This window comes from Lissotriton helveticus, chromosome 3_1 (genome assembly GCF_964261635.1).
Source record: "Lissotriton helveticus chromosome 3_1, aLisHel1.1, whole genome shotgun sequence".
Classification (NCBI taxonomy): Eukaryota; Metazoa; Chordata; class Amphibia; order Caudata; family Salamandridae; genus Lissotriton; species Lissotriton helveticus.
Genome location: NC_136061.1, coordinates 1,253,131,259 through 1,253,156,479, shown reverse-complemented (window position 1 = coordinate 1,253,156,479; position 25,221 = coordinate 1,253,131,259).

Below are 25,221 nucleotides of genomic sequence, written 5' to 3'. Positions count from 1 at the left end.
GTGGCGATCCGCCTGAGATCCTAATGGGCCCCTTAGTTTCCAATTAAGGAAAACGCTTTTTAGTAGTAAGTTGTGTATAATTTTGTATATATTTTTAAATTGCTTTTGTTATATGTTATATTATAGAATTATAATATAATAGTAATATTTAATATTGTTAATGTTTAATGTAGTAATGTTGTTAATAATATTTTTGTACTTTCTTGTTGTGTTAATAGATTTTTTTATGTAGTAAAACTCTTATTTGTAATCATTAATTTTGTAATGTGTTTTTAGCAATTTATTTATATTTATGTTATTATAATTTGATATTGATTATACTTTTATGTGTTGTCGATATTATTGTGAATGATATTTTTTACCTAGTCAAAGTATTTTAACGAAGGTTGATATTTTTTAATTTCGATAAGTGTGTTAGCGATATTTGTAATGTCGATATTTATGTTCTTCGATATTTTGGTAAGTTTTTAAATAAGTGTCGAAATAAATGTTATAGATAATTTTATATTGATATAATTGTAGCTCGATAATGTATCTGTCGATATTTTGGCAGTGATTCATGCATTGGAGGACACTGCTACTCTCCTTGCTGGGCAGGGCTGCTTTGTGTAAAATGATAATACTACTCAAATTCCTTTATTTATTTATTTAGTTATTTATTTATTTATTTATTTTTGAGATTTATAAAGCGCGAACGTATGCCCGGGGGCGTCTTGGCGCTGAAAACTCAACTCATGTCTCTTCTAATGTGAATCCAGACTAATTTACTGTGTGAATAGCCTTGTCTTAAGACTTTTACGAAACGTATAAAGGGAGTGATTTAATCTGATTGAGAGTGGGAGTGAATTCCACAATCTGGCAGCTGTAACTGAAAAACGTCTGTCACCCCATGAAAGAGTCTTAGTACGGGGTACAGTTAATTGGTGCGAAGTCATTGATCTTAGTTGCCTAGCTGGAAGATATGGTATAAGCTGGTTTCTCAGAAACTGAGGACCACAGTGATGCAGTGCTTTAAATACCAGACAGAGTGTTTTGAATTCTATCTGCTTTTTTATGGGTAGCCAATGATACTTGCAGATGGTATGAGCAATAGGTTTGAATGTGTTTTTTTTTATAGTAATCTGGCCGCGGCATTTTGCACTAATTGCATTTTATTGATAACCCGAACCTGAGCATTGGCCAGAATGCTGTTACAATAGTCGAGGGAAGATAGTACAAGCGTACTAACCAAGGTTTTGCCTGCACTGTCGGGTAAAAACTGAAGAATTTTTTTGATAAGTTTTAGTTTGTAAAAAGCTGATACTGCTGTCTGATTAGCATGAGCGGAGAAGTTGAGATGGTCATCAAACACTACTCCTAGATTCCTGACCTTTGCTACAGGCTTGGGCAAGGTTCCAAATGATGACGGCCACCAGATAGATGACCACAGTGGTGAGATCTTTCCAAAGATGACCACCTCGGTCTTCTCGGAGTTTAGCTTAAAGCAGCTTGAGGACATCCAGTCTCCAATTGCTTGCATGCCCTCCTGAAATCGTTTCGCCACCTCGTCTCCATTGTTGTTAATGGCGAGGACTAGCTGGGTGTCATCTGCATAGGAAGTGAGGCCCATCCTGTATTGCTTGATGACTCTAGCAAGGTCCGACACATAGATATTAAAACCTGTCGGACTCAGGGATGAGCCTTGAGGAACCCCACAGGGAAGAGAAAGCTCGGCCGATTGAAATGGCCCCAAAGTAACTGTCTGAGTTCTGTCAGACAGAAAAGAGGCTAGTAGATTTTTTGCTCTCAGTTGTACGCCCATCCGTCCGACATGGTCGATCAGGATGGAATGATCGACCTTGTCGAAAGCCGCAGAGAGGTCCAGCAGTACAAGTACTGCTGTACCCCCTTGATCTTTAATGGCCCTAATGTCATCAGTGGCCTTCATAAGGGCGGTTTCCGTGCCATGGAATGTACGGAAACTAAACTGAGTGCTGTCCAACAGGTGATGATCCTCTAAGTACGCGGACAGCTGCTGGTTCATGGCTTTCTCTACCACCTTAGCCAAGAAAGGAAAACTGGCTATTGGTCTGAAATTTTTCGGATCATTCATGGCCAGATGCTGTTTCTTTAGGAGAGGTTTTAAGAGAGTACTCTTCAAAGCATTAGGGTATAACTCTGAGGTAAACATGGCATTGCATAATTGCATGACTACTGGTGCTATTAAGTCCAGGAAAGACTGAAGAATTTTTGGGGGACAAGGATCTAAAGCCTATCCTGTTTTTATATTATTAATTAGATCCCTAGTTTGTTGCTCAGTAATTTCTTTAAAATAAGAAAAGGAGATTTCAGAATAGGGGTCGTGAGTGGGGGATATCGGGGAATTGTCTTTGGCAGAGAAAGCTGTATAGATGTCATTGACTTTGGTGTAAAAGAAATTAGCCAACGCATCACAGAATGCTTGAGAGGGGATTGGAACCAAGACAGGGGTGTTTCCCGCTAATTGTTTAACTACCTCATATAGCTGTTTATTCGAATTTTTAGCGTTCTCAATTTGAGTACTAAAATACTTTATTTTCGTCTCAGTAATCATTTTTTTATAGATTGCCAAAGACTCCTTGTAACGAGATTTATCTTCGATGTCGTAGAGTCTAAGCCAAGTCCTCTCCCTATTCCTGCAAATTTGTTTCTGTGTTCTTAGTTTTTCCGAGAACCACGGGGCAGACGGAGTGGACCTGTTTCTGGATATAGTTTTTAGAGGTACCAGCTTCTTTATAGCATTGCCTAGCCAGTCTGTGTATTGAGATAAAGCAGAGTTAGGATCATCTGCAAAGGTCGGGCAGGTAGTGATCAATGATTCTCTGAAATCTGTGTCGTTTAGGTCACTCCACGCCTTAAAAGTGGTTCTGGGGTGGTTGATAGGCCTGCGTAATGAAACATTATTGAAGAAAATGTCACACAGCACGGCATGATGGTCGGACCATGTGAGCGGAAGAATATCCTTTAAAAGTATCCTTTTAAAGCTGGAAAAGATGCCGTCTAACGTATGGCCTGCCTCGTGTGTGGGCAAAGAGACCAGTGGAGATAGCCCCAACATTTCCATATCCGACAATAAGGTGTATGTTTCATTATCGACAGATTTTTCTAAGTGGAAGTTAAAATCACCCAAGATCGTGAAAACGTCCTCCATTGCGAGTGAATCTAAAAGATGGTCAAAATTGGACAGAAATTGTGTACGTGCTCCTGGGGGTCTATACAACAAAATTCCTTTAAAATTGTGTGAAGGTGTTAGCAGAATGGAGAAATGTATGGCTTTGCTCGAAATTAAGTGTGTAGGAGACAGCTTCACCGGCAAGGTGTTGCGAGCAATTATTGCTAAACCGCCTCCCCTTTTTTTGTGTCTATCCTGTCGATAGATATTATATCCGGGCGGAATGGCAACCACTAAATCCGGATCTGAAGTGTCGTCCAGCCACGTTTCAGTGACGAACAGGATATCTAGTTTCCTGTCCGTAATGAAATCTGAAATGTTCTGCCTATGTCTCCCTAGGGAGCGAGCATTGATAAGAGCTATAGATGTTTTTAGGTTTGTTTTAAGCTTCTGATTATTGCAAGATGATATGCCCATATGGGCAAATATCACCGTTTTGCAATGGACACAGGCATTGTGATGTAATGACGGAATATACTCTGGATCAAGTATCGGGCATTCCTTAATGAGGGGTGGACGAAATTTTAGAAGCGTGTTACTAGAATAGTGGATGCGTGTCAGCGATTGACCAGTGATCGTGGCCCTGGGCCCGGTCCCGGCGCGGACGGGTGCAGACGGGCTTGCCTTTGGCGCGCCTTCCGCGTGCCTTCGGCGCGCCCGCTGCGCCCGCCCGCTGCGCGGACGGGAAGCCATGGCCTTATATCCGTTGTGAGGAGGGCGTGAGGCGGCCTGCAGCTGCACCGCAACCCTTTCCTCACTCAAGATGGCCGCTACAATCCTTTCTCCCCGAGCGTCACTAGCTAGTCATGTGCGCTGGGAATCGGGGTTCGAGGGGGCATAGGAATGTGCAGGTAGTTTTTAAAATCAACTTAGACAGTGCACGAAATACAGATACAAAATACGAATGAAAATGCTACTTTTAAAATCGATCATGCAGAGCCCCCGGCTTCCACCTCAGGGGAGAAACACAAATAGAGTCAGCGCGCTGCGCTGTTTGCCTGATTAAATACTCTGGGAGGGCGGGAGGCGGCCAGCAGCTGCACCGCAACCCTTTCCTCACTCAAGATGGCCGCTACCACCCTTTCTCCCCGAGCGTCACTAGCTAGTCATGTGCGCTGGGAATTGGGGTTTGAGGGGGCATAGGAATGTGCAGGTAGTTTTTAAAATCAACTTAGACAGTGCACGAAATACAGATACAAAATACAAATGAAAATGCTACTTTTAAAATCGATCATGCAGAGCCCCCGGCTTCCGCCTCAGGGGAGAAACACAAGTAGAGTCAGCGCGCTGCGCTGTTTGCCTGATAAAATACTCTGGGAGGGTGGGAGGCGGCCAGCAGCTGCACCGCAACCCTTTCCTCACTCAAGATGGCCGCTAAAACCCTTTCTCCCCGAGCGTCACTAGCTAGTCATGTGCGCTGGGCATCGGGGTTCGAGGGGGCATAGGAATGTGCAGGTAGTTTTTAAAATCAACTTAGACAGTGCACGAAATACAGATACAAAATACAAATGAAAATGCTACTTTTAAAATCGATCATGCAGAGCCCCCGGCTTCCACCTCAGGGGAGAAACACAAGTAGAGTCAGCGCGCTGCGCTGTTTGCCTGATTAAATACTCTGGGAGGGCGGGAGGCGGCCAGCAGCTGCACCGCAACCCTTTCCTCACTCAAGATGGCCGCTACCACCCTTTCTCCCCGAGCGTCACTAGCTAGTCATGTGCGCTGGGAATTGGGGTTTGAGGGGGCATAGGAATGTGCGGTTAGTTTTTAAAATCAACTTAGACAGTGCACGAAATACAGATACAAAATACAAATGAAAATGCTACTTTTAAAATCGATCATGCAGAGCCCCCGGCTTCCGCCTCAGGGGAGAAACACAAGTAGAGTCAGCGCGCTGCGCTGTTTGCCTGATAAAATACTCTGGGAGGGTGGGAGGCGGCCAGCAGCTGCACCGCAACCCTTTCCTCACTCAAGATGGCCGCTAAAACCCTTTCTCCCCGAGCGTCACTAGCTAGTCATGTGCGCTGGGCATCGGGGTTCGAGGGGGCATAGGAATGTGCAGGTAGTTTTTAAAATCAACTTAGACAGTGCACGAAATACAGATACAAAATACAAATGAAAATGCTACTTTTAAAATCGATCATGCAGAGCCCCCGGCTTCCGCCTCAGGGGAGAAACACAAGTAGAGTCAGCGCTCTGCGCTGTTTGCCTGATTAAATACTCTGCGAGGGTGGGAGGCGGCCAGCAGCTGCACCACAACCCTTTCCTCACTCAAGATGGCCGCTACAACCCTTTCGCCCCGAGCGTCACTAGCTAGTCATGTGCGCTGGGAATCGGGGTTCGAGGGGGCATAGGAATGTGCAGGTAGTTTTTAAAATCAACTTAGACAGTGCACGAAATACAGATACAAAATACAAATGAAAATGCTACTTTTAAAATCGATCATGCAGAGCCCCCGGCTTCCGCCTCAGGGGAGAAACACAAGTATGTATTACAAACATGCTCTACGTCATTCCACAATGCTCTTTCAGAGCATGGACCAGGAACTGAGGTAGCTTCTGTGGAATCGTGGTGCCGCAGGAACTGCTTTGGCAACACTAACCAGGGGAGTCTATGATTGTGGAATAGCCCTCCTGGACCTCAGACGGTATTATTGGGCTAAGCACAGGGCTTTAAGTCAGATGAAAAAAAGTGGAGGGTCTCTAAGAGGGGAGTTGCCTACATAGTTGTAGGTGTGTATTAAACATGTGACTAAATTTCTGTGATTTCCATAGTGAGACACCTGACTGGTATTTCGGTGTCTCTTTCAGCTTTCTCCTATTGCATTTAGAAATAATAATACAACAACTGACATATACCTGAAACCAGCCTGAACGTTTGGCTTTGTCAATGGTTGTCTGTGTGTGCTCTGCAGAGATGCCAAGGAATGGATGAGCATATATTCTGAACATCTTTTTGACCTATTGTTTGTACAGCAAGAAACTTGCACTAACTTCAACCTCAACTCCAGAGCTCTCATTCTTGGCAGTAATAAACACCATGAGTCGACTCAGCTCAAAGTATGCAAGAGTAATACGCGGTACAACAAAAAAATGCAAAACCACAAAATTTGGGGATTATCTAGCGACGGGTGCTCATGGGTTGGGGAGGTTACCTAGTAGCCATCTATGTTAAAAAAAAAAGTAAATTCAGTTTGCCAACATATTTTAAATTAGTACTAAAGGTATGGGACAAGGCACTCCACCAGATGGGATAGGCTATAACCCTAACAGGTGGCATTCTACTGTGGGATTCCTGGAAGCTGTCCAAGGTACAGAGCCCATTGGACTTTGAACGCTGGGATCTAATAGGGATCAGATCCTAAAAGGAATATGGATAGATGAGCCCATTAAGCACCTGCAACTACTTAGAGAGGAATACATGATGCCGGAGTGGGAGATTATGTGTATCTTGCACATCTAACATGCCCTTTCTAAAGACATCCCAGATTGCACTCAGATGCCAGATGCCAATCTGCTGATAGAATACTTGAGGAGCCCCCCAGTGGCAAAGCGATATCCTTGATTTATAAACAGCTTATGAATAACCTACCAGAATTCGTAGATGCTTTGTGGGAACTATGGGAGAGGGATCTAGGGTAATTCTCTGATGATGATGAATGGACTAAGGCACTCTTGGGGCTCAGACAGGTGGTGATTAAAGCAGGGTTGTGCCTTATTCTATTAAATGTCTTGTATAGGATATACTACACTAGAGTGCTGATGGCTAGGATTGGTAGAGCTGACAGTGATTAGTGTCTCTGGGGTTGTGGGAAAAGTTGAACCTTTCTGCACACTTTGTGGGACTGCCCAAGTATGCGCAATACTGGAGGAAAGCGGTGCAAACTCTTGCAATGGCTACGGGGATAGCACTAACCCCTGAAGTTAAATGTTGCTTCCTGGGCATATGGAGTGACCAGGAAGGTACCAGATATCAGCACCTGTTTTTTTTTTAATTTGGGATGGGTGATAGCTTGACACACTAGTGCAAAACTATGAAGCTTCCCAACACTACCCCAATCGGAGCTATGGAGTGCAGATACGGAAGGTTGCACAGGAGCTGAGCAGTTTGCATATGATGGGGGAGGTTGCCTGCATAAATTCCTAAATGTTTGGGTCTCATGGAAAAACTACTGTGGCTCACCACAGTTTTCAGTGTAGAGAGGTGTCTCTGTGGGATAAATATCACCTTATTGCGCCCTCGGGAGTTGTACTTGTATCATTGTACTACTGTATGGTAAATATCATACATTTAGGTATTACTATGAATAATTTCCCACTTGTCTATGGGTCACGCAATACACTTTGCAATTTGTAATGTTGATCCATGTTCATGTAATAATTAGAAACTCTTTAAATAAAAACCTTCCAAAAAATATAATGTGTCATTTCCTTAAGAACTGGAGTTTTTCCAGAAAACTTAACAATGCATACTTACAATCCATTATTAAATAAAACAAGCTTGGAATACAACAATTTCAGACCTATAGCAAATAGAACATTACTGGGCAAACTTATAGAAAGAGCTGCCTATGTCCACCCTCCCTATCTGCCTACGGCAGACCCAAGACCTACTGACCTTCAGAAGACTCCTCAAGACAGTAGCAGCACTCCCCCTCTCTTAGCGCCTTGATACCCTCACGGTTGTGTAGTGCGCTTTACAAATGCTATGATTGAGATATCATAACTCATTGAAGATACCTCCCTACTTTCCGACTTCCAAACAGGATTCCTTCCAGGTAAAGATACTACATCAGCCCTAATCTCAAACTGGGATGACCTTGAAAACATAGACCAAAATGGGGGTGCTGCACTACTTATCTTGGACTTTTCAGCTGCCTTCAACAGAGTCAGCCATAATTAGCGTTGGCAGGTAAACTGTGCTCTTTCGACGGAGTTTGACAAGTTTTGCCCACTTTGCGCTCAGCTTGGAGCACGGAGTACCGGAAAACTCCACCAGCTACTTGGAGTTAAGTTAGTGTCTTGAGCAAGAAAATCATGAAGGCGGTCACGTTGCTGCACATGTTGAGAAAGCTGCCACTGAAGTAGAAAATCTACTGCAGAGGCAGAAAGAAGTAGTGCCCTCTGGCACGCTGTGTTAGGCCGTTTGCACTAATTGTACAGTGCAGGACAAGCTCCTGGTGCTCAAAATCAACTCAAGCAGAGCAACAAACCAAATTCCGCCACTTGTGGAACTCCTCAGAATCTCGCAGAGTTTATAGGTAACTGCATGGAATTCCAGGGAATGAAAGTCCGTGAATTACGCCCAAACCTAGTCATAACACACAAATCATAAAACTTGAGGAAGTAAGCATAGAGCGTACCTCTCTCACTTGTATCTCGTTCTACCTACACAAAAATGTCATTCTTACTCCTCCTTTCTCATTGAAACTGACAGCATAAAAGCATGAGTTCCCTCAAAGCTTATTCATCTCAACCCTCCTTTTTAACATCTACATGACATTCCTAGTGGATGTGATCAATATTTTTCAGATCACATGCTCTAGATATGTAGACAACACATAGATATTTCTTAAAATGGAAAGCCCCAAGAACAATGTAAGCTCCAAACTTTTCAGTTGCCTACTAGCCGTTGACCAGTGGATGACGAGTCACCTCAAACTGAATGTCTCCATAACTGACATACTTACATGTGGTGACTGGAATTCTAACGACCCCATGGCCCGGCGATCTTGAACCACAACTGAAAATATCCAAGATGGTATAAAACCTTGGGATTTCCACGGTCTCTCCAGCCGTGGTGCCATGATGCGTTGGTTCTTGCAGCCGCACTGTAGGGCCTGCGTCGGAATCAGTGAGGTGATCGTGGACTTCAGGGATCAGTGCCCGGGATTCGGCGTGTGGCGATTTCTCAAGCTGTGGGCAGGTGCTGCATCGGATTCTTTGGTGATGCGTCAGAAACAGGTGCGAATTCGTCGCACTTCTTGAAGTTGCGTTTCTTTTTCCAGCTCCCAACAGCAGGAACAACCTACAGAGTCCCAACTCAGCAACAGGCACCTCTTGGCAGGTCAGAACTCCCAGCAGAGAAGTTCAGGGGAGCTGGGGGTGATGTCTTTGTGTCCCTGAGAGTTCATAACAGGAGGCAAGCTCTACTTAAAGCCCTTGGAGATGTTCCTCAAGTAGGAGGCACTGTGTGTGCCCATGGCCTGTAAACTAAATGCTGCTAGTGGGTTTGCAGCACTGATTGTGCCACCCACACAAGCAGCCTTGCAAAAGGATCTTAGGCCTGAAATTGTAGTGCCGGTGTGCAGTCTAGCACTGCCATGTCGATCTGGCATCTACTTGCCAGGCTCTAACCTTCCCTTTTCTTACATGGGAGTCACTCCTAAGGCAGGCCTAAGGTACCCCTGTGGGCAGGGTACAATGTATGTGAATGATAAGACATGCCCTGATATGTGTGGAATGTCCTGATAGTGAAATACTGCCAATTTCGTTTTTCACTATTGAATGGCTATTTATTTATCTATTTATATCCGTCCCATAGGATAGAAAGTGGAATTTACTTATATTATCTTATAAGTATAACTCCCCATGGGTACAAGATGGGAAAGGGGAGTTTGGTATGCCTGAACTCAGAATAGAAAGATGCACCTTTTAGTAAGGCTGATTTTTATATTCTGGGTTTGAAAATACCACTTTTAGAAAGTGGATATTTTCTTGCTTAGCCATCCGGTGTGCCTCTGCTAGGTTTGTCTTACTTTGGAGTGAGAGGGGCTGGAGATGTGCATTCTGATCAGACAGCCACTTGGGGGGTGGGGGTGGCGGGGTGAGGTGTGTCCTGCCTTTCCAGGGTGAGTCAGGGGGGCTGGGCTGAATAGACCTGGGCTGCATTCAGAGTAGTGAGAGGAGATTTCTTTCACACTTGAATAGGCCTGGTCTGCCTTGGACAATGCTGTCTCCACCTCCTGCCAGGAAGCTTCACGGAGAGAACAGAACTGGTCTTGGCTGAGCAAAGAGCTTTTCTGCCACCAGAGAACAAAATAATTTTTGCTATAAAAAGTGGGGCCCAGACACCAGACTTTTAGATTACTTCTGAGATTCAAGAGGACCCTTTGCCAAGGTGAAGAGCTGGAGAAACTGAAGAAGAAGTGCTGTCCCTTGCTGTGTGCTGTCTGGGGTTGGCCTGCAGAAGGTGTTTCTGCCAAAGGAAAGGACAAGGACTTTGCTGTGTGCTGTATCCCCTGTTTGAGGAAGATCTCTAAGGGCTTGAAGTAGAGCTTCCCTCCTGTTCTGAAGTCTCCGGGACACAAATACTTCATCCCCTCTGTCCTCCTGCAACTGGAATTGCTGTTTCGGCTGCCAAAGAGGGAAATTGCAACACTGATGCTGGCGAGCGAGGCCGTAACCTGCACCGAAACTGTGGGCCCTGCTCATGAGGGGCACCATTCACCGCTCCAACTTGCACCATAGGCCTACGCACACTGCATCGACTTCAAAGCTGTCACCGAGGCTGCTGCCTGCATCGGAGCCGAGGACACCGCTCGTGACACTCATGATGCACCGTCCCGACTCACACCTCAGCCCCGACTTCACCGACGACGGTACTTCATTAACGCGGGGTCGATACTCGACATGGGTGACTCCCAAATCCATCGACAACCCACCGTCGTAAGGAATTGATGCCTCACTGCCACCATGACGTCACATCACCATCACCAGAAAGGAACCAATGACTCACCTCCCCAACAACAGTAGGGATCCAACGCCTCACCTCCCCTGCATTGCGGTAAGGAACCGACGCCTCATCTCCTCTGGGTCATAAGGAACCGATGCATCACATTCCCTGTGGTCGTAAGAAACGGATGCTGCCCGGCGCCAACGAAGCATCACCTCCCCAATGCCGTGCACCACCTTTGCTTTCATGGTTTCCAGGGTACTGTCCTTTGGGAAGTCAGTGCGACTATGGGCCCAACGCCACACACATCGTGGTTGTCGCCGTACAATGGGATTTTCACCTGTCACGCCGTCGTGATAACTCCAGGGGGGGAGTTATTTCTTACTACAAACATTCTTATTGAGAATAACTTTGTTTTGAGGATATTTTGAGTATTGTATTGTGGACTTTTGTTGTTTTGGTCTTGTTTTGTTCAGATAAAAATTACTTATTTTTCTAAACTGGTTTGGTGTCCATTTGTAGTGTTTTCACTGTATTACTGTATGTGTGCACAAATGCTTTACACGCTGCCTCTGAGAGAAGCCTGTCCGCTCGAGTATCCCACTTACCCTGCCTTGGAAGAAGGGTCCCTACTTGGACAAAGGTGCAAACCATTGCTAACTAGAGAACCCCATTTCTAACATAATGTGTAAAGCATTTGTATATAATCCCACAGAAACAGAGAGAAAACACTACAAATGTACGCTACACCAGTTTAGAAACATAACCAATCTTTATCTGAATAAAACAAGATCAACATGACAAAATTCCAACATACAGAAGCAAAGATGTCACTTTTTAAAAATGTAAATAGTTCAGTCCATAGGAAACTATGGATGTGTTACTTTTATCACAAAGTACTTGGAATGTGTCAAAATCAGAGACTAAAATAGGCACAGGGAAGATGAGGAGCTGGAAAACCAAGCAATGTTTTGATTCCTTATTCCCAGGGGAGTTGATACGTCAATTCCTTACACCCAATGGAGGTGATGAGTTGATTCTTTACTGCGAGGGGAGTTGATGTGCCGATTCCTTACTTGTGTGCAGGAGAGGTGATGCTTCGATTCCTTACTAACAGGGGAGGGATGCGTCGACTCCTTACTGCGAGGGGAGGTGATGCGTCGATTTCCAGACATGCAGCCTAGCTTACTTGCTGCTGGGCTACGTTGATGAAGGGCTTGGAGCACAGCTGCGATGGGTCAAAAATTAGGATGCGCTAGGTCGATGCAGCGGTCGGAAAAACAGGCGCTGCATCGATTATCCAGCCGCGAACAGGTGATGCATCAAATTCTTCAGCCGCACAGCAGGGCTTACGTTAGAGTCAAGTGAGTGTCTCAGACATCAGAGACAAGGTGCTCAGGCCTCGGGCTGTGGTGATCTTTTCAGCAGCATGGCAGGCGCTGTGTCGATTCTTCAGCCGCAGTGATGCATTGGTCTGTAAGCCGCACGGCAGTGCTGCATCATGAAAAACATGCACTGAAGGTAGGTGTGTGGATTTTCTCAGTCCTTTGCAGCAAAACCCCCTCCAAGGGCCCAGAATGTGAATTAGCACCACTTAGCACATCAGATCTCAAAGCAGGGGAGCTCAGGGGCTGCAGATGAAGTCTTTGATGGCCCTGAGACTTCTTAACAGGAGGCAAGCACACACAAGCTCTTGTAGAACCTTGGCAAGGAAAATGCAGAACGCAAAGTCCAGTCCTTTCACTTCCCAAGACAGAAGCAGCAAGCAGCATCCAGCACAAAATGACAACAAGTATGGTGGAGTTCCCCTCCTACAGCTTCTCCAGCTCTTTTTATTGGCAGAATCTCCTTTTAGTCCAGAAGTGTTCTATAAATGTGGTGTCACAGCTCCAGTACTTATACCAGTTTCTGCCTTTGAAGAAGGCAAACTTCAAAGGAAAGTCTTTGTAGTGCACAAGACCCTGCCTTTCCTTGGCCCATCAGAATATACAGGGAACACCTCAGCTCCCTTTGTGTGACTGTCTATGGTGAATGCACAAACAGCGCAACTGTAAATCCAAACTAGATGTAGATTCCACAGGCAGGCAGAGGCAAAGGGTGGTACAGCAAGAAAATGACCACTTTCTAAAAGTGGTATTTTCAAACACACAATTTCAAAACCAACTTCACTAAAAGGTTTATTTTTATATTGTGAGTTCAGGGACCCCAAACTCCAAATCCCCATTGTTTCACAATTGAAAGTTACACTTGTAAGAGGTTACAAGGCAGCTTCAATGATAATCTAAGGGAGAGATAGTCCTTGCAATAGTGAAAAACTAGATTGGCAGTATTTCCCTATCAGAACATGTAAAGCAAACCAGTACATGTTCTACCTTTCACTTACAATGAATCATGCCCATGGGGCTACCTTGGGACTACCGAAGGGGTGCCTTACATGTAGAAAAAATGAGGGCTTGGGACTGGCAAATGAGTGCACTTGCCAGGTCGACATGGCAGTTTAAAACTGTCTACACAGACACTGCAGTGGCAGGTCTGAGACATGGTTGCAGGGCTTCTCATGTGGGTGGCACAAACAGTGCTGCAGGCAAAATAGCAGTATTTGAATTAAAGGCCCTGGGCACACACAGTACACTTTACTAGAGACTTACCAGTAAATTAAATATGCCAATCATGGATAACCAATCACGCTTACAATTTACACAGGCAGCACTTGCACTTTAGCACTGATGGGCAGTGGTAAAGTGCCCAAAGTTCTAAAACCAGCTAAAACGAAATGCAGCACACAGTCAAAAAAAGGAGGTCAGAAGCAAAAAAAACAAGGGAAAAACATGCCAGAGATGCCAGGTCTAGGACCCCTGCTTTGGGAAACATACAAAGACACTGCCCACTCTTTTCAGTCAATCCTCTCTAAAAACCAGGACATGAGCTAAATTTCCTGAAATCTGTCAGGACAACTGGTGAACAACTGGGACTGTCCCAGCAAATCTGGGGCACCTGGTCACCTTAGATGGACATCAACCAAATTCCTCCATTACTTTTAGCATCTATCTATTGTCTGATGGCCAGGCATAAGTGGATTACCCCATTACCTTAACCAGAGATGTGAGAAAGTGCCATCTTTCTTGCCTTGGTATGCCCCCACTTTTTTCTGAACTGCTGATGTGCTTGACTGGGTGTGCCCTTGGTCCCTGCCAATCAAGGAACCCAGGGCCTGTGTTCCTTCCCTAAAGAGAAAAGCTATGCTGAAACAAAATACCCAATTGGCACCTCTAGCCACCTGTCAGTCCCTAGTAAATGGTACCCTGGGTACCCAGGGCATGGTGACCAGAGGAGACCCCTGAGGGCTGCAGAACGTATTGTGCCACCCTCAGGGGCCCTGTACCCTGGCACCCACACACTGCCTTTTCAGGCTGAGTGCCTAAGTACAGAACTAAAACAAGAGTCGACATGACACACGTCCCTGTGTGCCATGCCCACAGAACCCACTGCCATGGCATACTTCAGTCACCCCTCTAGCTGGGTGCCCTATGCCAGAGGTGAGGGCACAGGGGCATGAGCCCTGTGCCCCTACAGTACCCAGGGCCATTCCTGGGCACTGTAAGTGAAGTGATGCTATTTAAGAGTATATGGTGCTGGGAGGTCATCATTACGTACTCCACAGCACCATAATGGCTACACTGAAGACTGACAAGTTTGGTACCAAACTTCTTGGCACATTAAACCCACACTGATGCCAGTGTGGGATTTAATGTAAAATGCACGAGAGGGCATCTTAGAGATGCCCTCCAAAACCCGAACCTACAATCCACGTCTGGGCTGAGTGGCTGCAGAGGCTGCCACACAGCAGACATGTTGCTGTACCCCTGGGTGGAGAGTCCCCTGCTCTCCTGGGCCTGCAACAATGCACATCCTGGGCGAGGTGATATGTCTCCTCCCCCAGGATGGACAGGGGGAAGCTTCAAAGGCATACCGCCTCTGAAAGCTTATCCAGACCATTTGCTGTCCCTAGAAAATGGCCCCCACCCGTTTTACCCCCACTCTGGCGGGAAGACTGGCGGGAAAAACTACATCAGGAAGGAGTGTGTGCCAACCGTTGCCAACCCCACCCCTCAGGTGGAGGAGGCGAGGTGAAGCACGACCCCGGGCTCCGGCCATCTTATAGATGGGGAGCCCTGCCCAATCCCAGCTAGGCTCCTGCCCCCCTCCCACAGGAGAGGAGCAGTCTAGGGGGTGTCCTCACCCAAGGACAGGGAAACATTGGTCCCTGCCCTTGCCCTACCTGTAACGCCCCTAAATGTATTATTTAGGGGCTCCCTGAACCTTCCTTCCTCAGATCCCGATATCAAAAGAAGAAAGAAGATCAAGAAGAAGAAGACCCGCCGCACAGCTGCTAACAACAGGACAACAACAACTGACTTGGCCCCAGCCCTACCGGCCTGTTGATCCTGGAACCTGCTCCTGCCTAATACCGGCGACCTCTGCAGACAGCAACCTAGGGACACCCAGAGGACCTGCCTGCCTTGACCTTCTCGAAGATTGAGACTCCCATCAGCAGAGTATCTGCTGCAACAACCCACCTGGGTCCCACCAGGAAGCTCCGGACCAGCCCTCTCTGCACCAGTCGAGCCCGGGCCGGGCCAACCCGAACCAAGACCACGAGGACGTCCCCCGGCGACTGGGACCTGAAGTCCAGTGCCCAAAGACCCTCCTCGACAAACCAGGAGACGCCTGCAGATTCAGAACCAGGGGCCACCCCAACCGTGACCAGCCGAGGGTAAGCTTTTCCGACACCCAAAGACACCCCTGCACCCGGCACCCCGTGGCCCCCTGTGCCTCCCTTTAGGGTACCTACCCGTGCTCCAAGATCCCAACTTACCTCTCAAAGTGCTGGTCGCCCCTGGAGAGTCACCGTCCCCGAGCCTGCAGCCTTTGTTCCTTTTTCAAGATCCTCATTGAATAACATTGAGCGCTCGATGGCTCAAAAGCACCCTGCACCCAGCTGCCAGAGTGCCGCTGGATGTGACCTCTCTGTCCTATCTCACTTCCCCCTTGCCCTGAGCAAGTGACCAGGAGCCCAGCTCCCAGAACCGCGTGGCCTGCTTGCCAGCCGCCACCAACCGAAGGCCCCCTTCCCTCATTGGATAACATTGGCCCTACCTACCTCTGCACCCAGCCGCCCCTGTGCCGCTGTTACTGAACTAACTGTACTCACCTAACCCTGGGGGACCCCTGAGTCTACGCCCAGGATCAACATGACAAAATTCCAACATACAGAAGCAAAGATGTCACTTTTTAAAAATGTAAATAGTTCAGTCCATAGGAAACTATGGATGTGTTACTTTTATCACAAAGTACTTGGAATGTGTCAAAATCAGAGACTAAAATAGGCACAGGGAAGATGAGGAGCTGGAAAACCAAGCAATGTTTTGATTCCTTATTCCCAGGGGAGTTGATACGTCAATTCCTTACACCCAATGGAGGTGATGAGTTGATTCTTTACTGCGAGGGGAGTTGATGTGCCGATTCCTTACTTGTGTGCAGGAGAGGTGATGCTTCGATTCCTTACTAACAGGGGAGGGATGCGTCGACTCCTTACTGCGAGGGGAGGTGATGCGTCGATTTCCAGACATGCAGCCTAGCTTACTTGCTGCTGGGCTACGTTGATGAAGGGCTTGGAGCACAGCTGCGATGGGTCAAAAATTAGGATGCGCTAGGTCGATGCAGCGGTCGGAAAAACAGGCGCTGCATCGATTATCCAGCCGCGAACAGGTGATGCATCAAATTCTTCAGCCGCACAGCAGGGCTTACGTTAGAGTCAAGTGAGTGTCTCAGACATCAGAGACAAGGTGCTCAGGCCTCGGGCTGTGGTGATCTTTTCAGCAGCATGGCAGGCGCTGTGTCGATTCTTCAGCCGCAGTGATGCATTGGTCTGTAAGCCGCACGGCAGTGCTGCATCATGAAAAACATGCACTGAAGGTAGGTGTGTGGATTTTCTCAGTCCTTTGCAGCAAAACCCCCTCCAAGGGCCCAGAATGTGAATTAGCACCACTTAGCACATCAGATCTCAAAGCAGGGGAGCTCAGGGGCTGCAGATGAAGTCTTTGATGGCCCTGAGACTTCTTAACAGGAGGCAAGCACACACAAGCTCTTGTAGAACCTTGGCAAGGAAAATGCAGAACGCAAAGTCCAGTCCTTTCACTTCCCAAGACAGAAGCAGCATCCAGCACAAAATGACAACAAGTATGGTGGAGTTCCCCTCCTACAGCTTCTCCAGCTCTTTTTATTGGCAGAATCTCCTTTTAGTCCAGAAGTGTTCTATAAATGTGGGGTCACAGCTCCAGTACTTATACCAGTTTCTGCCTTTGAAGAAGGCAAACTTCAAAGGAAAGTCTTTGTAGTGCACAAGACCCTGCCTTTCCTTGGCCCATCAGAATATACAGGGAACACCTCAGCTCCCTTTGTGTGACTGTCTATGGTGAATGCACAAACAGCGCAACTGTAAATCCAAACTAGATGTAGATTCCACAGGCAGGCAGAGGCAAAGGGTGGTACAGCAAGAAAATGACCACTTTCTAAAAGTGGTATTTTCAAACACACAATTTCAAAACCAACTTCACTAAAAGGTTTATTTTTATATTGTGAGTTCAGGGACCCCAAACTCCAAATCCCCATTGTTTCACAATTGAAAGTTACACTTGTAAGAGGTTACAAGGCAGCTTCAATGATAATCTAAGGGAGAGATAGTCCTTGCAATAGTGAAAAACTAGATTGGCAGTATTTCCCTATCAGAACATGTAAAGCAAACCAGTACATGTTCTACCTTTCACTTACAATGAATCATGCCCATGGGGCTACCTTGGGACTACCGAAGGGGTGCCTTACATGTAGAAAAAATGAGGGCTTGGGACTGGCAAATGAGTGCACTTGCCAGGTCGACATGGCAGTTTAAAACTGTCTACACAGACACTGCAGTGGCAGGTCTGAGACATGGTTGCAGGGCTTCTCATGTGGGTGGCACAAACAGTGCTGCAGGCAAAATAGCAGTATTTGAATTAAAGGCCCTGGGCACACACAGTACACTTTACTAGAGACTTACCAGTAAATTAAATATGCCAATCATGGATAACCAATCACGCTTACAATTTACACAGGGAGCACTTGCACTTTAGCACTGATGGGCAGTGGTAAAGTGCCCAAAGTTCTAAAACCAGCTAAAACGAAATGCAGCACACAGTCAAAAAAAGGAGGTCAGAAGCAAAAAAAACAAGGGAAAAACATGCCAGAGATGCCAGGTCTAGGACCCCTGCTTTGGGAAACATACAAAGACACTGCCCACTCTTTTCAGTCAATCCTCTCTAAAAACCAGGACATGAGCTAAATTTCCTGAAATCTGTCAGGACAACTGGTGAACAACTGGGACTGTCCCAGCAAATCTGGGGCACCTGGTCACCTTAGATGGACATCAACCAAATTCCTCCATTACTTTTAGCATCTATCTATTGTCTGATGGCCAGGCATAAGTGGATTACCCCATTACCTTAACCAGAGATGTGAGAAAGTGCCATCTTTCTTGCCTTGGTATGCCCCCACTTTTTTCTGAACTGCTGATGTGCTTGACTGGGTGTGCCCTTGGTCCCTGCCAATCAAGGAACCCAGGGCCTGTGTTCCTTCCCTAAAGAGAAAAGCTATGCTGAAACAAAATACCCAATTGGCACCTCTAGCCACCTGTCAGTCCCTAGTAAATGGTACCCTGGGTACCCAGGGCATGGTGACCAGAGGAGACCCCTGAGGGCTGCAGAACGTATTGTGCCACCCTCAGGGGCCCTGTACCCTGGCACCCACACACTGCCTTTTCAGGCTGAGTGCCTAAGTACAGAACTAAAACAAGAGTCGACATGACACACGTCCCTGTGTGCCATGCCCACAGAACCCACTGCCATGGCATACTTCAGTCACCCCTCTAGCTGGGTGCCCTATGCCAGAGGTGAGGGCACAGGGGCATGAGCCCTGTGCCCCTACAGTACCCAGGGCCATTCCTGGGCACTGTAAGTGAAGTGATGCTATTTAAGAGTATATGGTGCTGGGAGGTCATCATTACGTACTCCACAGCACCATAATGGCTACACTGAAGACTGACAAGTTTGGTACCAAACTTCTTGGCACATTAAACCCACACTGATGCCAGTGTGGGATTTAATGTAAAATGCACGAGAGGGCATCTTAGAGATGCCCTCCAAAACCCGAACCTACAATCCACGTCTGGGCTGAGTGGCTGCAGAGGCTGCCACACAGCAGACATGTTGCTGTACCCCTGGGTGGAGAGTCCCCTGCTCTCCTGGGCCTGCAACAATGCACATCCTGGGCGAGGTGATATGTCTCCTCCCCCAGGATGGACAGGGGGAAGCTTCAAAGGCATACCGCCTCTGAAAGCTTATCCAGACCATTTGCTGTCCCTAGAAAATGGCCCCCACCCGTTTTACCCCCACTCTGGCGGGAAGACTGGCGGGAAAAACTACATCAGGAAGGAGTGTGTGCCAACCGTTGCCAACCCCACCCCTCAGGTGGAGGAGGCGAGGTGAAGCACGACCCCGGGCTCCGGCCATCTTATAGATGGGGAGCCCTGCCCAATCCCAGCTAGGCTCCTGCCCCCCTCCCACAGGAGAGGAGCAGTCTAGGGGGTGTCCTCACCCAAGGACAGGGAAACATTGGTCCCTGCCCTTGCCCTACCTGTAACGCCCCTAAATGTATTATTTAGGGGCTCCCTGAACCTTCCTTCCTCAGATCCCGATATCAAAAGAAGAAAGAAGATCAAGAAGAAGAAGACCCGCCGCACAGCTGCTAACAACAGGACAACAACAACTGACTTGGCCCCAGCCCTACCGGCCTGTTGATCCTGGAACCTGCTCCTGCCTAATACCGGCGACCTCTGCAGACAGCAACCTAGGGACACCCAGAGGACCTGCCTGCCTTGACCTTCTCGAAGATTGAGACTCCCATCAGCAGAGTATCTGCTGCAACAACCCACCTGGGTCCCACCAGGAAGCTCCGGACCAGCCCTCTCTGCACCAGTCGAGCCCGGGCCGGGCCAACCCGAACCAAGACCACGAGGACGTCCCCCGGCGACTGGGACCTGAAGTCCAGTGCCCAAAGACCCTCCTCGACAAACCAGGAGACGCCTGCAGATTCAGAACCAGGGGCCACCCCAACCGTGACCAGCCGAGGGTAAGCTTTTCCGACACCCAAAGACACCCCTGCACCCGGCACCCCGTGGCCCCCTGTGCCTCCCTTTAGGGTACCTACCCGTGCTCCAAGATCCCAACTTACCTCTCAAAGTGCTGGTCGCCCCTGGAGAGTCACCGTCCCCGAGCCTGCAGCCTTTGTTCCTTTTTCAAGATCCTCATTGAATAACATTGAGCGCTCGATGGCTCAAAAGCACCCTGCACCCAGCTGCCAGAGTGCCGCTGGATGTGACCTCTCTGTCCTATCTCACTTCCCCCTTGCCCTGAGCAAGTGACCAGGAGCCCAGCTCCCAGAACCGCGTGGCCTGCTTGCCAGCCGCCACCAACCGAAGGCCCCCTTCCCTCATTGGATAACATTGGCCCTACCTACCTCTGCACCCAGCCGCCCCTGTGCCGCTGTTACTGAACTAACTGTACTCACCTAACCCTGGGGGACCCCTGAGTCTACGCCCAGAACCCTAACTTCACCAACCAAGCACTCACCTGGAAACCAGTAATTCACTTTCCTGCTATTAGATAACATTGACCCATTTTGACTCGAAAATTTTCTAAGTATGAAGTTTTAAAAACTGAAAATATTCCTATAAAATCAGCCAAAGTCCGAACTCGAAAATACTCACCTGTGATCAGGAGAGAAGTCAGTACTATACCTTTCAGCCCAGCACTGAACCGCAAAAGTAATCCCTAGCGTGTTTACTAGTAACCTGTATTTTCTCCGTAGTGACCCATTGTCTGCTTTTCTATGAAATTTCTTCTAAGTGTCTACTTTTGAAAACTGCAAATATTCTTTAAAAATCGTACGAAATACTGAAACGCAATTACCTACCTGTTTTGAGTTAAGCCCCCAGTGCTGGCCCTAGGAGACTAGTGCTGGGTTACAAAAGTAACGCGATCGTACTTTACCTGTAACCTGAATTTCCTCCCATTGGATAACATTATCAGAATCACCTTGAAAAGTTTCGAAGTGTGAACTTTTAAAACAGCTTTATATTCAGGAAAATTCATCACAGTAACTAAAACGTTTTTGCTAATCTGGTTACAGCTTAGACCCCAGGACTGAATCTAAGATCTAGTCCTGGAACTACCAAAGTAAGCATTAAATTAATCAACTGTACTTTCCTATGAAAACCCCATTGAGCTCAATGTTAGAGTGTGTTTCAGAGCTGCATTGCTTATTATCTATCCTGTAATTATTGTGTGTACAAACGTATTGCTCCTCTGCAAAGTATTTACATGAGAGTACTCGTACCTTGAAAAGTATATTTTTATAACTTTTGGTTCTAAAAATAAAACAACAATATCTGAAGATATAACAACAATTGGCCTGGAGTTCAGTTCTTGAGTGTGTGAAACTTTTTGCTGACTGAGTGTGTACAACAAATGCTTTACACTGTCCTCTGGTACTGCCTTACTGCTCGACCAAGCTACCACTTTGGAGAGTAAGGTCAGTTCTGACTTTAACCTCTGTTATACCTCTGGGGTTGGTGGACTCTATACACACTGTACTTCCTTGTAGTCCAGTATATATAGAGCCACTTTCTCACTTTCCATTCTACTTCCACAACAATCAGGTTTGTAGCTGCAGGTGGGTGTTTGGGGTGTCACACCCCCCAATAATTTGGTTTTGTTATAGCGATGCATGCCATATGCAGTGTGACTCTGAAGTGCTCTATTAGTGGTTGTGTCTAGTGATCTATACTGCAAGATAACTTAGGTGGGTAATGCTCATGTTTCTATCATAGACATCTGTATACAGTCTCTGGACAACAGTTTTAAAAGATTGGAGGTGTAATGTTCATGCTTCAGAGTATTGCATGGAACACTTCACATTTGTACTGTTTTTAGTGTACCAACCCAGCCTGCAGAAGCGAATTCACCAGTATCCCATGCCTGTTGTAACTGGTAAAGTGTCTGTAAATGTACCTACAGCCTGTGATCTATCCCAATACTGCATCTATATGTACCTATGTGTGTGTTGTCTGAGGTACCAGTGAGCTGTATTTGCAGTGCTCTATGTCTCTGTACACGGTGCTGCTTGTCCTGTCGCTATACTACTACAAGAAGCCTGCACACTTTCTCTGCAGCCTATAAAATGCCTGTATGTAGGAGATGCCTGTACGCGTTCTGTAGCCTGCTGGATGTGTGTATTGTATATTTATGGCATGTGATGTGTCTCTACAAAGTGCATGTACAGAGCACTTTTACACTCTCCATGCAACTGTGCCTTTGTAGTGTTGCAGGGCCGCGGTTGTCTGTGCCTCACTTCTTGGCACTGCATTGTGCCAACAGGGCATGGCTCCCCATGTAGCTTGTGCCTTTGTTGTGCTGTAGGGCCGTGGGGGGGGGGGGGTTGTCTGCACCTCTCTCCTAGCACTCATTCTGTGCCTTTATTATGCTGCAGGGCCCCGGTTGTCTGTGCTGTGCTGGCACTGAACTGCTTTTTTAGGGCATGGCTCCCCATGCAGCATGTGCCTTTGCATTGCTGCCGGGCCCTGGTTGTCTGTTCCTCGCTCCCTGGCACTGTATTGTGTAATCAGGGCATGGTTCCCCATGCAGCCTTTGCTTTTGTTGTGGTGCAGGGTCCTGGTTGTCTGTCCCTCACTCCCAGGCACTGCATTGTGTAATCAGGGCATGGTTCCCCATGCAGCATTTGCTTTTGTTGTGCAGCAGGGCCCTGGTTGTGCGCTCCTTCCTCCCGGGCACTGCGTTGTATCATTATGTTATGGCGCCCAATGCCTTTGTTGTGCTGCAGGGCTCAGGTTGATGCACCTCACTCCCTGGCACTGCATTGTGTCCTTAGGGCATGGCTCCCATGGAGATGTGCTTATGTTGTGCTGCAGGACCCCAACTTGTCTGCTCCTCACCCCTCAGCACTGCATGGTGTCTTTAGGGCCCTTGGGGACCAATCTTTTGGTTATGCTACACAGCAGCCTTATCATGAAAGTTACTATTAGATTTGTAATAGAAAGGTCCAACTCTTGAATACCCTACACTGCAATCACCTGGAATTCTGAGAGCTGCTCAGACACATAATTTTTGGATGGGGCCATCATGAGTGCTTTTGGGACACATCAGCACCAGTCTAGCAACTAAAGGTGTTTTCAGTAGACTACGGAATGTAGTTGCAACTTATCCTCGCCTGTATCTCTTCTCTTTGCAAAGACACTCTTCCCCTGTTATGCCCCTTTGATGTCTCCTGTAGAATTAGCTTTTGTAAACAGCAGTGTCTCTGCCTTGAGCAGAGGAAGGCAAAACTTCTTGTGAAGACTATTACTAACCTAGCTATTCGGAAAGGACTCGCAATGCAACCAGGGTGAAAATATACGAATTCCAGGAAGATTCCAAGCTAGTGTGACCTATCCTTATCCGAGCCCAGGGCTTTTTTGTGTTGCAGTGTTATAAAGCGTGAACTCGACCCGAACGTATTAGAGCGCTTTACATGAGCACCTGTTACATTACACTAGGATACATAGGGGCAGATTTACTAGTTCTGGCGCATCTCTGCTAATCAGCAGGGATGCGCCAGAAGAGTTGCGACGCATCTGCCCACCCGTGCGCCACCACTGATGCGCCGCATTTTCAATGCGGTGCACCATGGCGCACGGATGGGCAGATGTGTGTTGCATCACCCGGCGGAAAGGCGGCGCATTGCTGGAGCCGCGTTGGAAGCGCAACGCAGCTCCAGCAAGGCTCGGGTGCCCCTATTCCCAACATGCTGTGTCAATCCTTACGCCTGCTTCAAGCAGGCGCAGGGTTTTGACGCAGCATGGCCTTAAAAGTGACTGAGTGAAATAGATTTCACTCAGCCACTTTTAGGAGGCGTTCCTGTGCTGGAACGCCCACATGTGGAGCTGGGCTTTACAACGTGATGCATCTCCCTAGATGCGTCACGTTGTAAATACCCCGCAGCATGGCGCTGGCTTGGCGCCGCCGCTGCATCACAAAAGTGATGCAATGGTGGCGCAAATGTGCCGTACAGGGCTTGTAAATCTGCCCCATATTTTTTTGGTATGCATAAGGAGATCAAGTGATTTGCTCAGAATAACAGAATGTTGAGCTGACTCGAACATTGTTCCCCAGTTCCAAAATCGGTAGCTCCCAACTTGTTATACCTGGATTTTTTTCCGGTTTAGGGGGCAGAGTCTCTTGAAAAAACACAGGGCATTTGGGGTTCCTGTCTCCAGTGGGGTGAGGAGTTTGTCTGCAGCCAAGTTCACGCTAAAATATGCTTTGTGGAATATGCTTCCTTTGGTGTAGCTCAGATGGAGATGGGGGTGGTGCTGGGCAGAAGAGTTCTTAAAGTTATTTTTCATGATAACATGATGAGGTTCAGAGGGAGAACTGGGGACTTTCCCTAAAGGTTTGGGGGTGGAAGAACAGTCTTTGAAAGCATGAGAACGCAATAGCCTCAATAGAGTAATTTTTCTATGCGCAGAGAACCTTAGCATAGATGATGTAGAGGGGCAGGCTATTCTTTCCTAGACATGGCAGATTATAGTTCAAATGGCCCAGATGGGCATGATCATCTTAAGAGGAGTTTGTTGTTGAGTTTTGGTGGACTTACTTAAGAGGACAAGATTGCTATGGGGATTCTTTTTGAGTTTGATTTCAAATTAATTAAAACCAATTCCCTAATCCATCCTTAACTGTCCGCCCAGCTTCCACCGCCTACTTTTAGTTGGTTCCACTACATATCTTGTTGGTAAATCTCAGACACACACCCCCTAATATTATTGCTTTACCTATGCCCTTGAAAACAACATTGCTAACTAGCTACTTAGAAATAAATAAAATACACTACCGCTATTGAAATAGGTAAATATTCAAGCTGGCTGACCAGGCATCAGCCCTCTTTCGTTACTGGCTAGTCCGCCACAGCTTCATTCCAAGCCAAAGCGTCAACAGGTCGGACTTTGAGGCACTGTGCCAAGTGCTAACATCAGGGCAAATCCTGGCAATAGATGGAATCTGTGCAAACAGATAAACTAAATGTATAGGGAGGCGGGAACAGTCAAATACAGAGTTTAACAAAAGCATTCCTGGGCTCCCCCCCCAGGGGTGCATATGCACTATGCTGCCCAGGTCGGAATGTTGTTTGTGTCCATGGGGCTGGTGGTTTCT